The following is a 14181-nucleotide window of genomic DNA, read 5'->3' on the forward strand; positions in this document are numbered from 1 at the left end:
ACGACCTGAGCTGAAATTGAGAGTTTAACGCTTAACCAACTGAGCCACCTAGGTGCCCCTGTATACTTTTTTATTTACTGATATTTCTGCATAAGATTTGGTTTGATGAGTTTCACTGTTTTTAAAAGGTTGTGACACTCTTGTCTAACTCATCTCTTAAACCCTGTCACAGTTGACTGGCTTAGTTTTGTGGGGGAAAGCCATTCTTTCAAATTCTTTCTCTTTCTCTTGGGTCTCCTCCCTGGGCTCCTTTCCTTCTCTCCCTCTTCTGCGGTCCTGATCTCAAGAACCTGATGTCCAGTGTTATACTAGGGACTACAGCGTTCTGTGACCAGGACTCTAGGGTGCCCACCCATGTGTGGGTGGGGCAACTGGGGTATACCTGGGGTAGCAGACCTCAGGAAGCTTTTCCCCTCAAGCTTGGGCGAGAGGGCCATCTCTGGTCCCATCTGCTTCCTCCCTGGGCCTGGGCCAGAGCTGGCCTCACTGCTGATCAGGAGAGATTGTTCTGTCTGCCTCTCACAGAACATCAGCTCATGTCCCGGCCACAGCCTCACCCAACCCTCAGACAGTGGGCAGTGCATCACACGTCTGTGGTCAGCTTTGGAGATGTGAACCTAGCACAGAGGCAGTTGTGCTCAAGCATGTGTGGGGGATGAGGCATGGCTAGAATGATGTTGGCCTTTGGTAGCTAAAAATCACTAAAAGGTCAAGCCAAGGTGGCTTGGCACGTCTGTTCTGTAGCCTGTCTAGGATGGTCTCAGGTCCCTCCCTTTTCCTCTGAGCACCCTTGGGCTAAGAAGGGTGAGGCCAGGTGAAGGTTTCTAAATTCCCAGCCTGATCTAAACTATTGTCTGTTGGCCATGTATCCAGACTGCCATGCGGCTCTGCTTGTCCGGCCCCTGGAATCGCCGTCTCCCTGTCTATGAGAAAATAGGATGGTTGGGAAGGGAGACGGCAAGAGAGCTGTGAGGCTGAGCTGACACCCCAGCATGTGATGAAGTGGGGATCCCCACCCACATGTGGAAGTAAGTCCGGTTGGGATGAGGAGGCCTTTCCCATGAGGAGAGGTGGGAGTTTGGCAAGAATGAGGGACAGAGGCTGATCCAGTCTCAGGGGACTCCCATGTGGAGCCCTGCAGAAGTGTGGTTGGTGGGGGGGTCAGGGCCAAGGGATCAGGGGGTTTCAAGGAGGAAGTACCAAATGCCACATAAAGGGCAGGACGGCCATGATTTAGGACAGACTAATCAGCAGCTCTGATTGTGTGATTACAGTTTAGGTCATGGAACGAACATAATATGCTTTTCCAAACTACCTACCCACTCCCCCAGTCCCCGCCCAACACTCAGATGATTCGGGGACCCCAGGTTGTTCAAGGGCAGGGTACAGATGAACTGGGAGAGCAGGCAAGGCTTCAGGGACGTGCCCATGGGACCCTAGGAAGGACACAGGTCTGCAGGCACTGCTGCAGCCAGGAATGGAAGGGAGGGGAGGGGGCTAAGTGGCCCATGCAGGTGCTGCTTGGTGGGAGTGGGGGTGGAGGGAATCCAGGCCCACCGTGCTGCATTTCTGCTTTCCCATCAGTGTCTGCATGCAGTAGGTCCTCAGCGAGGGAAAGATTTACACAAAGTGATTGAATGAATGAACATTTAGTGGGAGATAGTCCAGTGTAAGCATGAGTTCAGAATAACGCACTGGGTGAAGTAAGGAGGAAAATGTGTTTGGAGGAGGAAATAGAGAAGTGAGAAAAATGACAACAGAAAGGCAGCTCTGGGTGGAGAGAGAGCAGTTAGCTTAGTGAAGGGTCCTCGATGAGGGGGAGTAGCACCCTGTTTGGGGGGAGGGCGTGGTATCTGAAGAAATCATGGAAATGGGTTCAACTTATGCATGTAAGTGAAAATGAATCAGCAAGGTGCTGTGCGCACCTGCAAGGGAGTAGTTGTGATTCCAGCCTTAATGGGAGTGCTGACTGTAGGTGAGGGGCAGTGGGTGTGTGGGGGGGATGGGCTCTCCAGACTCAACTCTGTGATCAGAACTGTCATTTATCACCATCACTTCTGTGCCTAGACAAGGGGACCGGAGCGGGGTAGGAATATAGGGATACAGCAAAAGCAAAGTGCATTCACAGAAAAGCAGTGAGTGAGGGAACACACACAAGCATGAAAAAACGTGGGAAGGAAATGGGAATATTTAGGCAGGTTGCATGGGGGAGGGGAAGAGATGTTGGGGAGTGGTTGAGGTCATTGTCTCCTACCTGCAGGGTTGTCTTCAGGAAAGGGATGAGGTTCTTTCCCTCTGGTCCCAAACAACTCCTCATGTCCCTCCTTTTGCCCTCATTCTTCCCCATCTCCTTGAACAGAACCACCTCCCCCCAGGTATTGAGGTCCAAATCCTGGCATCAGCCTCCAGTCCTCCCTGCCTCCAAGTTTCATATGCAGTCATTTATTTGCTCCATTTCCCTGCCACCACCATAGTTCAGTTCTGTGTCATCTCTCCCTGATGGCTACAGTGTCCCCACATAGAGATCAGCCTCCTGACTGCTTTACCCCTGTCCCCAGCCTCAAAGTCTATTGTCCGTGCAGCATCTGGAATGGTCTTTTTAGGCTCCAAAGCAGACACTGCCATTGGCTCCTTGAAGTACTCATGCTGCTTCCCATTGCTGTGTTCTTAGAACATACCCGACTCCTTCCCGTGGGCGACCAGGCCCATGTGATCTGGCTCCGGCCCTATCTCCTGCTGCTCTTCCTCTTGTCCCTGACATTAGGCAACACTGGCCTCTCTGTTTCTTGAACATGGCAAGGCCTTTCCCAGAACCGATTGTTACCCTTGCTGTCCCCGCTGCCTGCAGAGTCCTTCCTGCTACTCCTCACATTTGCTCCTCCCCTTCCTCCCCTCGCTGTTCAGGTATCCCCTCCTCCGTGAGCCCTTCCTGTCCAAGTGGCTGCTCCTGTTTCTCTATCTCAACATCCTGTTTATTTTCTTCAAAGGACTCACTGTAGTTTGTTACTCCCTTGTCTCCTCCATTAGGTTGTAAGCCCCACAGGAGCAGGCTTGAACACTTTCTGTCTTGTTCCTCCCCAGCCCCCAGAGCCTGATACCATGCCCCACATGTCAGGCAGTCAGGTCATCCCCAGGGTAGGGGACCTTGATGGAGGGACTCTGGGAACAAATGCTTAATAATAATAATAGTCATCACAGCATTTCCTGTGTCCACGGTTATAAGCTCTTCATGCAGAGGGGGGGTCAGCAAACTTTTTCTGTAAAGAACCAGATAGTAAATATTTTAGGCTTTGGGCCATGTGGTCTGTGGCACAACTGATCATCCACTGTGGTAGCAAACAAACAAACAAACAAAAACGCCAGCCATAAACAATATGTAAACAAATGAGCATTGCTGTGTTCTGATAAAACTTTATTCACAAAAACAAGTGGTGGGCCAGCTGATCCTTAATGTATAGTATTAACTTATTTAATCTTTAAAGATTCTACAAGGTAATTATCATTATCATTATCACTATTTTATAGATGAAGAAACTGCGAAGTGTAGAGACCAAGTAACTTGCCTGAAGTCATACAGCTATTCAGGGATAGAATCAAGATTTTTGCCTAGGCAGGTCGACTCCAGAGTCCATGGTGCTAGCCAACATACCACACTGCCTCTTGTCAGACTTTGAAGAAGCAGAGAGGAACCCCCAGCTCCTCCTTATCCCCTGAAGGCCTCCACTGCTTCCTGGCCATAGGACCTCTCCAAGTTTCCTCATTCAACAAATTGGGGATGCTAATGATGTACGTACATCTTAGGGCTGCTGTCAAGATTAAAACAAGACTATGCATGTAAATTAGCTGGCTCTGAGCCTAGACATAGGCTCGCTGCGTGTAATCCTGACCCAGATCCAATTCCAGCCCTTAGGTCCCATTCATATCTTTTCATATTGTCCCCTTGCCCTCTGTCTACCTCATTCAGATTTGTCCTAGGTTGTCTTCGTGGCCCTCCTTCTGACAGCCCCTTTCCAATAAGGCCTCACGTTAATCTTAGATGTCCCTTATTTAGCCAACACTGAGTGCTGTGTGCCAGGCATAGGGCTGGCTCTGAGTATCTGGGGATCAATGAAGACAGCTCTCCCTAGGAGCTCGCCCAGGAGCTGAACCCCGACAGCAGGGAGGGCTTTGAAAGAGTGGGAGCTGAGGCTAGGAGCAGAGAGATAGAGTCAAAGCTTCCTAAAGAAGAAGCTTTCACGTGGGAAGAGCAGTAGTGTTTTCTCTATTTTTTTTCTCTTGTTCTAAGTTTCTGAGAGCAAATCTGAAAGGTCTGCTTCAGCATCATTTGGAGCCAGGTGGACTCTGGAGGGTTCTGAGGCTTCCCTGTGAGTGAGACTGATGTTCAGGGAGCAGCTGCCACGGGGTACCTTCAGATGGGTGCCCCAGGAAGGGCGCGGGGATGCCCTTCAGCCCTTGAACCCCCTTTTCTTCACCAGCGGTGCTTTGCTGCACTCCCAGGAAAACAAGGAACCAGGAGTTTCCTGACAACTTGGAGAGAAGTCATACTTCTCTTCACAGGAATTAAAATCTTACCCACATCATTCATCCTGTATCCAAGAAAACCCTCTTCTGGGAAAGCATAAGGAAAAGAAAAGGAAAAGAAAATACATGCTGCTTCTGCTTCTGCTTCTGCAGTGCCAACGCCAGCCATCATGTGGATTGGTGGTGGGTTTGGTGAGCTGTTGTCACAAATTATCTGGCTGTGTGGTGTCACCTGGCCTCTGCATGGTCTCCCTCCCACATTATGCCTGATGGAAAATGGCCTCATTACTTCTGTATTTCTCCAAGGCCCTTCCTCTTTGCCTAGCCTGCATGGTGAAAGGTCAATGAAAATAAAACCAGTTTCTCCCAGAGGTCACAGTGCAGTTGTACTGTTGTTGTGTTAAGCTATGGAAACAGTGGAGAGGAAGAGAAGATCAGGGGTTGGAGCTGAGGCTGAGCAGTTTTCTTGAGGGGTTTCATCTTCCAAGGAAAGATCTTTCTGAGCCATTGAAGATGCAAGGCTTTGGTAAGCACTTGAAATCCATCTCACTTCTCCCTCGTGCAATGAGGATAATGTACTAGATAAAATGCCTTTATTCTTCTTCCTCTTTGGTCTCCTCCTCCTCCTCCTCCTCCTCCTCCTCCTCCTCCTCTTCTTTTTTCACTTTCCTGGTAGTAGCTATTCTTCTTGGAAGAGCAGAATCTCAGAATTCAAAGGCCAGGTAACTGAGAAAGGGAGCTGCCTATCCTTCTAACTGGTGGGCACCTGGCTGTCTGAGCCAGGGCACAGATTCCAGACTCTCCTTGGGTTGCTGTGTCTTGGGATTTGACATTTTAACTTTTCCTCCTTACTAACCACATCTCTTCTCCTTTAATTTTAGCCCAGGACACTTTGTTGGCTCTCAGGTGGGTTTGGGGAATAACATCCTGGCACCTGCCCCCTCTTGCTGAATGTGAGCATCCATCAGGGAGCTGGCTCCTTATCCTGGTGAAGCCTGAACAGAGCTGAGAAATGGGCAGTTTGCCTTCTAGCAGCCCATCCTATGACTGGTAGGTCTCATTGGCCAGTGCAATGTTACCTCTCCATTGCCCATGGCTCAAGGACCATCCTGAGGCTCCTGCCCAGCCTTTGTGCCCCCACCTTGTTACCTGGCCCTGTAAGTCCCACCTGTGAGAGAAGGCAGCCTCTCTTGAGTCTGCAGATCTCAGGACCCTCCCTTACAAAGGAGCCTTGCGGAAGGCTGTAGGCCTCTCCCACAGTCCTCAAACCCTTCCCCATCACTGCTAGACACTTACCAACCCCCCTGGACCCCAGAAGTCATTAGCAGGAAGGATCTCAGACCTAGTAAGGTGTGGAGGGTCACATGAGGCTGAACAGGGGTTACTTTGGGGGAAGGAGCACCCGTTCAATCCCAAGGAGGGAGGAAACAAGGTCTGCGCTGTAGCCACAGGTATAAGTGGGAAGGGCAGACTTCAATACTGGCTCCAAGGAATTTTCCCATTGCTGTCTCTCTGGGATGTCTTCTCTCTCCAGATCTTATTTTCCTGACATAGATCTAAACCTATTATGTCAAATGCCATCACTAAAATGACAACTGAATTATTTGTGAAGTAAAAAAAAAAAAAAAAATTTAATGCCCTGGGCAATTTAAAACCACTTGTTGATACCACAAAGGAAATGTGGCCATTCCTAGGAATCACGTCATTTATTCTGGAAGAGATGTTAGTTGTCCTGTCTTCTGACTCACCTCTACTCTCTTAAGACTGTCCCTAAGGGACCTCAACCTGGATATACCCCCTACCCACATCCTTGCTTCTTTGCTTCTCTCCTTCATCCTCTCCCATTGGTGTCATCAGATGAACCTGGGAGTCATCCTCCACTGTCCTCTCCTTCGGCCCTTCCACGGAACCCATTTCTAACCCATTTCTCTGCATTTTGTCTCAGAAATGCCTCACAAACATGGCTTCTCTTTGCCCCTGCCTTGGATCAGGCCATTGTCATCCTTCTTCATCTGTTAGATCAGCCTCTTCCCCTGAACTCCCTGTTTGGGCCTGTCCTGTATGTTCAACATCCCTAAAAAGATCTAAACCTTGGGGTAAAATTTGGAATTCCTGACTGGCATTCATTAAGGGCTCTTCATGCCATGCTCCTCCTCTCTCTCCCTCTCTCTCCACACTTACATCTCACAGTGACCTTTTTAGGGGTTTCTGACAGGAATTTAGTTACACAGGAATCAACTTATACAGGTAAGCTGGGAAGCCAAACAGGAGACTCGGGGTGAGGGAACTTGGAGATGAGTCATGCGGGAGGCTGCCCACCCCCTCTAGAGCTTAGGAGCTGGAGACCACCCTCAGCCATGGAGGAGACCCAGTCACTGTTGAGATGCTGCCCAACTCCAAGAGATGGGAGAGAAATACTCTGGCTTCTCCATCCACATTTCAATGTCTTGACAGTGTCTCTTATTATCCGAATCTAGCCAGAAGCCAGGGAGCATTGGGGGCCAACCCTCACCCCACGTGGTGATGCAGACCAGGGCAGGGGAGCAGAGAGTGGACCTGAGAACCGACAGGCAAATAACTGGCATGTTCCCTTAATTCCACTTCACCTACAGTTAATTATTAACCATTCCAGAACTTTTATGATAGCCTCTGAAAAATTCTTTTATCTCCTTCATGTAGAAAATGTTTCCCCTCTTCTTCAAGACCAGGTGAGATGTTTTCTTCTCTGTGAAATCAGCACAGACACCTCAGAAAGCATTAGCTACCCCTCACCTGGGCTCAAACAGTTCTTTTGTGGTACTTGCTACAAGGGTGTTATAATGCATCATTCTTGTGTCTGTTTGCCTCTGCTTGACTTGGAGACCCTCCAACGGCAGATGTAGTATCACCGATCTCTGCACTCTTGGGACCCAAACCAGGACATGTGCATGCTGAGTCCATGCAGGGATGTATATAAATGAGGTTGCTTTGCAGGGTGTCTTGCTCAAGGTTGCGTAGCTGGTGAGTGGCAGAGCAGGGATGGAGCCCAGGTCTCTGGGCCTGTGCCATTTTCACTCTGGAATTTCATCCGTAGTAACTAGTAACTCCCAAGAATCAGATCTTGAAAACTCTGGAGGCATAGCTCCTGGCCTTATATCTTACAAAGTCTGAAATGCTTTATAAAAACATTCTTTCATTCATCTAAACAAGATGTCTGGGGTCCTGTGGAAGTAGTGTGGACAGACAGACCTACTTTTCTTTTTTAAAGAAAAGTAGACAAGGACCTACTTTTCTTTTTTAAACCTGAGACTGAATTCTGCTAGATGTGTGTCCTTTCTGTTGTAACTAAAACCTAAACTCCTGTTGCTTCAGAATGTTAGACTGCTCATTATGTGTTCCCCAAAAATGAATCAGAAGAAATTTGTAAGTAAAGAACTTAAATCCTGACATCTACAGCTTTGCCTTTGGAATATCTAGAAAATTCTTGAGAAAAAGATGGCAGTAATTTATGAAGCTAAAAAATGAGGTTTATAAGGCATATTGTATGTGATTTTCTGTTGTCTTTTTAGGTTTGAGTCAATAAGTTTTCAGCAGGAGGCCCACACTGTGAGTTCCATCAATGGCAGGAAAAAGGCAATGTTGTTGTTTTTTTTTTTTAATATTTAAATTTTAGTTAGTTAACATATAGTGCAATATTGGTTTCAGGAGTAGAATTCAACAATTCATCACTTACATACAACACCCAGTGCTCATCCTAACAAGCCCTCTTTAATACCTATCACTCATCCCCTCACCCACCTCCCTCCATCAGCCCTCGGTTTGTTCTCTGTTGTTAAGAGTCTCTTGTGGTTTGTTTCCCTGTCCTCTTCCCACCACCTTTCCATATGTTCATCTGTTTTGTTTCTCAAATTCCACATATGAGTGAAATCATATGGTATTTGTCTTCCTCTGACTTATTTTGCTTAGCATAATACATTCTAGCTCTATCCGTGTCATTGCAAAAATTTCATTCTTTTTGATGGTTGAGTAATATTCCATTGTATGTATACACACACACACATACACATACACATACACACACACACACACACACACACACACACACACACACACCTTCTTTATCCATTCATCAGTTGGTGAACATTTGGGCTCTTTCCACAGTTTGGCTATTGTGGTGCATGTACCCCTTTGAATCTGTGTTTTTGTATCCTTTGGGTAAATGCCTAATAGTGCCATTGCTGGATCACAGTGTAGTTCTATTTATAGTCTTTTGAGGAATCTCCAGTCTATTCTCCAGAGAGAGAACACCCCACCAACAGTTCAAGAGGGTTCCCCTTTTTGCACATCTTCACCAACACCTGTTGTTCTCATGTTGTTAATTTTAACCATTCTGACATGTGTGAGGTGGTATCTCATTGTGGTTGTGATTTGTATATCCCTGACGATGACTGATGTTGAGCATCTTTTCATGTGTCTGTTAACCATCTGGATGTCTTCTTTGAAAAAGTGTCTATTCATGTCTTCTTCCCATTTCTTCACTGGGTTATTTGGTTTTTGGGTGTTGACTTTGCTAAGTTCTTTATAGATTCTGGATACTAACCCTTTATCAGATATGTCATTTGCAAATATCTTCTCCCAAGGAAAAAGGCAGTGTTTACTCCAATAGGGAGGTATACAAGCCCTGAGAGTGATTTTGATGACTTTTCTTTTCTTATTTGGGAGAACTGAACTCTTTTTACTATTCCTGTTACATAAGCTATTATACCCAAAGGGGAAAGATTTTAATAAAATGTAACTCTTATTTATTTCCACTAAATAGCTGCCTGGGAATGACAGAGTACTCACTGGAAATGTTCAACTAATTAGAGAAATATATTTGTTAGACAAAGAACCAGCAGCCCTCATGGTTCTATTATTGGGACTGTCTTGTGTCAGTGAACAAACACCTTGAATTGATTCCATTTTGGGGACTGGTCATGCGCCCAAAAAAGCTTCAGAGGCAGGAGACAGACCCTGCCCTGGGAGATACCACAGTTCAGTTTATATACAAGAATACTGTCCAAAAACATCTAGTGCCTATGGTGTAGCAAAACATAAGTGCTTATTTTTAAAAAAATATCTAATGAGATAAAAACTCAATTTCATAAGAACAAATACCAGGCAAGATAACAGATTAGAGAGTGCACAGGGTCAGTAGATGACCTCTGCGTGCTGACTACAGCTGAGCAAGACACAAAGGTGGGGAGAGGGAGCGTGGGGCATCGGTCCTCAGGACTCTGCTGGTCAATCAGCAGGGGCAAGGAGATGATCTGTGAGGTCACTGTGCTGGGCCGCCCAGCACAAAGACTGACAAGACATGGGCCCACCCAGCAGCCTGATAGAGCAAGGGCCCCGGGGGTGCTGGGGCAATTCTTAGCAGGAAAGCAGCTAATGGGCTCTTACTTAGTTCAGGTATGTTCGGGCACAGAAATTGGCAAATTGTACAAACTGGCCTCCCTGAGACCCTTTCCGGGGATCTGCATGAGCAAAACTATTTTCATAATACTACTAAGATATCATTTGCCATCTTTACTCTGCTTTCCTGAGCATACAGTGATGTTTTGCAAAAGCTTCATGATGTGTGATTCTGTAATACACTGCGCGTGGGAGAATTGGATATGAGAGCCCAGCTATCTTCTGTTAAGCCCAGAGATGCGTGGAAATGTAAAACAATGCCACTCTTCTCACTTTTTTTTTTGTTTTGAAAAATGGCTATTTTTCATAAAAATGTTTTATGTTAACATATAATTGGCTCATTATCTTAAAGTGAATTAATAAAGAAGTAGACATTTTTAATACTTATTTATTTTTAAATTTATTTATTTTATGTTATGTTATGTTATTTTTTATTTTTTTATTTTAGAGAGAGAGAGAGAATCTTAAGCAAGCTCCATGCTTAGCACAAAGCCCGATGCAGGGTTTGATCCCAGGACCCTGGAATCATGACTTGAGCCAAAATGAAGAGTCAGATGCCAACCGGGCCCCCCAAGAAATATATTTTTTTTAGTTTTCAGTTTTAATCTCAAAGTGGTAAATATCAATAGAGAGAACCCACATAAACAAAAATTCGGGGGTCCTCAATTTTTTAAGAGGCTTTATTTTTTAGAGTGGTTTTAGATTCACAGCAAAATTGAGCAGAAGGTACAGAGATTTCCTACAGATCCCCCAGCCCCACACATGCACAGCCTCCCCATTGTGCATGTATCCCCCACCAGAGAGGTGCATTTGTCACAGCTGATGAACCTACATTGTTTAGGGGAGGAAAAACAATTTTCCCTCTACTCTTCTGAGTTCTTAGCTGAGACCCCTGTGGTAAAAGACAGATTAGCAGGAGAAAAAACAAACAAGTTTATTAACATATATAACTCATGTATGCATGGGAGATACCCAGGGAAAAATGGATAGCTCTTTGAGGTGGCTTGGAATTCAGGATTCATTGTAAGAGGGAAAAGGGAGGGGGAAGAAGGCTTTTAAGTGGGGAGTGAGTGATTTTTAGGAAAAGATGAATGATCCCTTAGAAGAGTTGTGATAGTTTGTGACCAGGTTTGTCTGGGTATCACCTTCTAGTTTCTTTTCCTGTGATGAGTTACTCTTTCCTGGTTGATGAAACTTCTGGAGAGATGGTTTATAATAATTGAGTTTCTCTTGGAGGATTTGTCCTTAGTCAGATAAGGTGTTGTTTTAGGACAATAGTAGAATATGTATCTACCATTATGGTATCATACTGAGTGTTTTCACTGCCCTAAAAATCCTGTGCTCCACTTATTCATCTCTCCCTGCCTCCATTCTCCCCCTGGCAAACACTGATCTTTTTACTGCCTCCATAATTTTGCCTTTTCCAGAGTGTTGTATAGTTGGAACCTTACAGTATGTAGGCTCTTCAGATTGGCTTCTTTCACTAAATAATATGTATTTGAGATTCCTCCACATCTTTTCATGGCTCAATAGCTCATTAAAAAAAAATTTATGTTTATTTATTTTTGAGAGAGGGAGAGTGCGAGTGAGGGGAGGAGCAGAGAGAGAGGGAGACAGAATCTGAGGCAGGCTCCAGGCTCTGAGCTGTCAGCACAGAGCCGGATGTGGGGCTCGAACTCACAAACCACGAGATCATGACCTGAGCCAAAGTCAGACGCTCAACCAACTGAGCCACTCAGGTACCGCTGTAGCTCATTTCTTGTTGGTGCTGAAGAATATTCTGTTGTCTGGGTGTATCACCATTTATCCATTTGCCTACTGTAGGATATCTCGATTGCTTTTAAGGTTTGGCAATTAGGAATAAAGTCCCTATAAACATCCGTGTGCAGGGTTTTATGTGGACATAAGTTTTCAGCTCCTGTGGGTGAATACCAAGGAGGGATTCCTGGATGGTAAGAGATGTTTAGTAAGAATCTACCAAGCTGTCTTCCCAAGTGTTGCATCCCCACCAGCAGCGAGTGAGAGTTCCTCCACATCCTCACCACTATTTGGGATCGACAGTGTTGGGGTTTGAGGCTATTCTAGTAGTTGAGTAGTGGTATCTCATTGCTTTTCTTTTTTAATGTTTATTTATTTATTTTGAGGGAGAGGGAGAAAGAGAGGCTAGTGGGGGAGGGGCAGAGAGGGAGGGAGTTAGAGAATCCCAAGCAGGCTCCATGCTGTCAGTGCAGAGCCTGATGCAAGGGTTCATCCCACAAACCACAGCATCATGACCCGAGCCGAAATCAAGAGTCACATGCTTAACCATGTTAGTGGACTGAGCCGTCCAGGCACCTCTCTCATTGTTGTTTTAATTTGCATTTTCCTGATGACATACGACGTGCAGCGCCTTTTCATGTGCTTCTTTGTCTTCTTCCTGGGTGAGGTGCATTTTAGAAAACAGTCCTTTATCAGATGTGTCTTTTGGAAACATTTTCTCCCAGTCTGTGGCTTGTCTTCTCGTCTTCTTGACAGTGTCTTTCACAGAGTAGGAAATTTTAATGAAATCCAGTTTATGAATTCTTTCTGTTATGGTTTGCATCTTTGGTGTTGTCTCCAAAAAGTCACGGCCATACCCAAGGTCATCTAGGTTTTCTCCCTTGTTGTCTTCTGGGAGTTTAAAAGTTTTGCATTTTACATTTAAGTCTGTGATCCATTTTGAGTCACTTTTTGTGAGGGCGTAAAGTCTGTGCCTGGATTCTTTTTTTGCATGTGGATGTCCAGTCGTTCTGGCACCCCTTGTGAAAAAGCTGTCTTTGCCCCACTGTATTGCCTTTGCTTCTTTGTCAAAGATCAGTCGACTGTATTTATGTGTGTCTGTTTTGGGGCTCTCTGTTCTGTTCCACTTATCTGTCTCTTCTTTCACAACTACTACACCATCCTGATTTTATAGCTTTAGAGTGAGTCTTGAAGTAGGGTTGTGTCAATCCTCCAGTTTTGTTCTACTCCTTCAATATTGTGTTGGCTATTCTGGGTCTTTGGGTCCTCAGTTTTTAAGAGTCTAAAGTGGGGAGGGGGGGGTGGGAAGGGAGGGTCCTGAGACCAAAAAGTTTGAGAACTGCTATTGTAGAGAAAGATGGACACACGGAAGAGGGTATTAAATTTTTTGTTAGGAAAGAGGATAGAATGTGGTGGAAGGGAACTCAGACTGAACTCAGACTACATCTTAACTGCCCTCTTTTGGGAGCTGAGCAAGCCCGTTGCTTTAGGGTACATCTCTGAGAGTCCAAATTTAGATGCTTTGTGACACAGACATGAGCCTAGTCTTAGGAGAGAATCCTAGATGGGCGTGGGACATGAGTTGTTGTCTTCCCTTGGGACCAGAGAACTCAGGGCAGATTAGGGAGGTTTGGAGTTGGTTTTTCCATTTCTCTGAGAGAAAGGTGAATCTTGGGGATTAGGGTTGTGCATGTAAATCAAGTACTATGCCTTTTCACCTTCATAATTAAGGCTTGTGAAATCTCAAGAGTAAGCCCTGTTAAAAGGGGAACAATCACATCTTGTGCTGTTTACCTACCACCCTTGAAGTTCTGCAGGAAACGTAGAGAGGAAAAGGTGGGGCTTTGGTCTCAAACCCCAGGATTAAAATAAAAAAAAACCCTGTTCTGCTGAGCTGGGCTCCTCCAAAGAGAAAGCTTTATTTGCTGAAAGAGGCCAGTTGCTTACTCTGCTCCATTCATGGCGGCCACACCCCATATCAGCCCGCTCCAGCCGGGGGAGAGGCCCGCAGCTGACTCAAGCCGAGCTGGGTGTTGGACGGCACCCATCTCCCACCCGCACAGTCAGGCCGCGCAGCTGCTCTCAGGCCCAGTTGACTTCATCAGCTGCAGGGAAATCTTGAGGGATCTCAAGAGCAAGCCAAAGCAAGCAAGCCTGAAGGCCAAGCCTTCCTGTTCCCTAGCCATGTGGAAGGCTGTCACCTCCAGGGACCACCCTCAGTTGCCTCCCATCCTTTAGCCAACTGCCAGACACCCTGGAAGCACCACTCCCCGCACTGTGCCAAAAGTGACAGTATTCTTACTCCAGGGGAGGCAAGGCTGTTGTTAACCTGGGGACCACTGGTGGGTTCAGAGGGTCCTTAAAGGTCCCGAGACCAGGTATGTGTGCTCTTTTCTGGGGGGAAGGTCTAGAGTTTTCATCAGATTTCAAAAGTAGAGAAAATCCTTATAAAAAGTTAAAAGGATCACT

General features: G+C 46.0%; 1 protein-coding gene across 3 annotated transcripts in view; it reads left to right on the plus strand.

Moving 5' to 3' along the window:
• The window catches only part of TRAF5 (TNF receptor associated factor 5), a 51346-nt gene that overhangs the window by 12473 nt on the left and 24692 nt on the right, over nt 1–14181 (plus strand). The window contains exon 2 of one of the 3 annotated variants that reach the window (XM_027074492.2): nt 4476–5571. The exons of the other annotated variants lie outside the window; for them this stretch is intronic. The gene's annotated coding sequence lies outside the window, so the exon portion shown is untranslated. The remainder of the gene's footprint in view (nt 1–4475; nt 5572–14181) is intronic. 3 annotated transcript variants of the gene reach the window in all.

This window comes from Acinonyx jubatus, chromosome E4 (genome assembly GCF_027475565.1).
Source record: "Acinonyx jubatus isolate Ajub_Pintada_27869175 chromosome E4, VMU_Ajub_asm_v1.0, whole genome shotgun sequence".
In the NCBI taxonomy this organism is placed as follows: Eukaryota; Metazoa; Chordata; class Mammalia; order Carnivora; family Felidae; genus Acinonyx; species Acinonyx jubatus.